The following is a 2,521-nucleotide window of genomic DNA, read 5'->3' as shown; positions in this document are numbered from 1 at the left end:
TGGGAACAGTTGTGCACCTCTGGCCAGAGTAAAACTATTCGAATAGCCGTCCCCGCGGTTATGGGCGATCGACCAGATTCACCGTGATTAGTCCCACCTTAATAAATCGACTCAATGCACTGTAGTTCAGGTGGGTTGGTTGGGCCTGTTCAACGTGGTGTAGCGTTGATCAGTGGAGATTTAATGTTACTTTAATTACTCAACAGTTTTACCGTTTTGCTCAATAAAATGTTTTACAACCGCCTTTATACAAATAGCCACAAACCGTCCTTTTATCCCCTTGCACGTTTGCATCGTTAGTGTGGCTTGCTGAGTACGGTGGTTGTACTCAGCCTTGCTATTGTTCCCCCTTTTCAGAAGTGTAGTGCTTCTGAGCTGAAGATGAAGTTAGAGGATCAAGGCTCAGACCCCAGTTGAGTTTTGCCTGTGGAGTGGAGCTAAAGCCCAGCTAGGATCGCCTTTTTCCGCTGCTGCTGCTTTTGTTTCGGTGTGAGGACTAAGTGCCTCTTCTGTAAGTATTTTACGCTTTATTTACGTTTGGAACTATATATTACTTGTCATTTTGTGTACCCTAGCTGGTCCTGGACAGGGATTTAATACACAAAATAGTCTGGAAATTTGGGTTAAATTTCTGGGCGTTACATTTGTTGACGACTATTAAATACCAAATTTACGTCGTCAATACCTGCATAAATATGAAAATATAGAACATCCAACGTAGTGGTAGAGTTTATTTCTAACAAATTCCACGAGTGTTGGTATATATTTGGATGTATGTGACAAATTACAAAAGTTGAGATGAAATGTACATAAAGGAGGGAAAGAATTACATTCGTATCGAAGCCCATGGACTCTTGGGCCCATAAACCCAACGAAATACCTGCAACTAGGCCAAACTACCATGCCAATGAAATAAGGACCCACATGCCATGGCCAAGGAGGAAGGAGTGGGCCAGGGGGCCAGCCAGGGGTCAGTCGACCACGCGCCGATCTCCAATGGCCGTCGTGCCGTGCGGCTCCGAAACAGCCACGCAGCTGCTCGTAAGTCGTAGCCATCCCTCCTTTGTTTTCCCTCCTCCTCCAGTCCTTATCTCCTTCAAAGTGATTGAGCCGAAGTTCGCTATTCCTCTGTAGACATCAAGAGCTAATCTCGTTTTCATCCCAAAACTTCTCCTGCCAGATCCAAGTCCGGCTGTGCAGCCGTTTCGCCGGCGTCAATCTTCTGCCACCGCACCACGGCACCGCAGGAACACCTCTCATCGGTGAGAACTTCCCCAACCTTTCTCCCATTCTTTCCTTGCTTGTGTCGAGCTCCCATCGTGCTCCTGTCCACCACCATGGCTACCACCGTGGTCAGTTTTTCCGGCGCCTCATCTATATCAACTAACCACAAAATTGGAACCTTCTCATCCCGGAACGCATTTTGACACGCTCACTCGCCCCGTTCGCCACCGGAGCTGCCACTTCCATGCCCGGTGTGGCGGTGTCACCATAGCTCCAGATCTGGAACTCGCGTTCCGGCTAGCTTCGTTGTCTTCCAGCCCAGCGTCCACGTCCTGTGGGGGTGTCAGCCTGTGGAACACGTCATGCTATCGTATCCGTCGCCGTTCCCTCACTGGAGCTCTAGAGCTTTTCTCTCACCTCTGTTACTCACGTGAAAAGCCACCGGAAGAAGATGAATAGTGCCGGCAGCACTGTTTCCTATTGGTACCATCAAAACCACCTAAATAGTGCCTAACCACAGTAAAACCAGTCCAAACAATTCTATTAGGATGTTTTTCTCATGTTCGAGCTCTAAAACACCAAATCAATTTCAGTTTTCACCCTTGTCATCTATAGCATTAATTGCAAATTGCAATCGCTACTACACATACCATGAATCATAACCCTAGAATAAATCTTTTGTCATCCAAATCAAGTTAACTCTTGAATTATCATTTTCTTTTGTTCGGGCTCCGATTCACAATATTTATTTTATTTTTTATTTATAGTATTTTTATTATAGGCTTATTTGATCGTTTCTTTGTGTGCGCATGTTAGATCGTGTTGAAGATTCCATCGGATTCGCAGGAACTGAAGTGGACCTAGAAGGCTATGCTGAAGCTTCAGAAGGGCACGTTCCACAAGGCAAGCCACAGTTCCAATCTTTGATCATATTGAAACATAGTAGAGAACCACTTAATTATTTTCTGTATTGAGTATTTATAAAATTATTTTGCGTATAAATTATTTTTTAATAAACTTGTTAGTTTAGTTATTACCCATTATTACATTGTTATTATTGGCCAAATCCATAAATTGCTATATCACGTCCTTTGATAACCTAGGTGTAGATTTATATACTTCACAATAATATTCTAGTGGATAAGACCATCAAATATCTATACTCATATACATGGTTTACCCGTCGTCACGTGGTGGCGTGTCGGGTGATATAAAATGTGTTATTTGATATGACTCACTTGCCTGGAGTGATATGGAAGAATAATTCCGGGTGAAGATGAATGCTGTGGTATGTGAG

The 2,521-nt window shown here is 43.9% G+C and overlaps 1 long non-coding RNA gene across 1 annotated transcript; it reads left to right on the top strand.

Moving 5' to 3' along the window:
• Positions 1–959: 959 nt before the first annotated feature.
• Positions 960–2,064, top strand: LOC127784177 (uncharacterized). The gene is made up of 3 exons (XR_008019457.1): positions 960–1,041; positions 1,181–1,262; positions 2,041–2,064. It is a non-coding gene; the product is annotated as an uncharacterized LOC127784177 (long non-coding RNA).
• The last annotated feature ends 457 nt before the right edge of the window (positions 2,065–2,521 follow it).

The sequence above is a fragment of the Oryza glaberrima genome, chromosome 9, assembly GCF_000147395.1.
Source record: "Oryza glaberrima chromosome 9, OglaRS2, whole genome shotgun sequence".
Lineage (NCBI taxonomy): Eukaryota > Viridiplantae > Streptophyta > Magnoliopsida > Poales > Poaceae > Oryza > Oryza glaberrima.
Note: the sequence above shows the minus strand (reverse complement) of the source record. Positions and strands in the feature narration are given on the sequence as shown.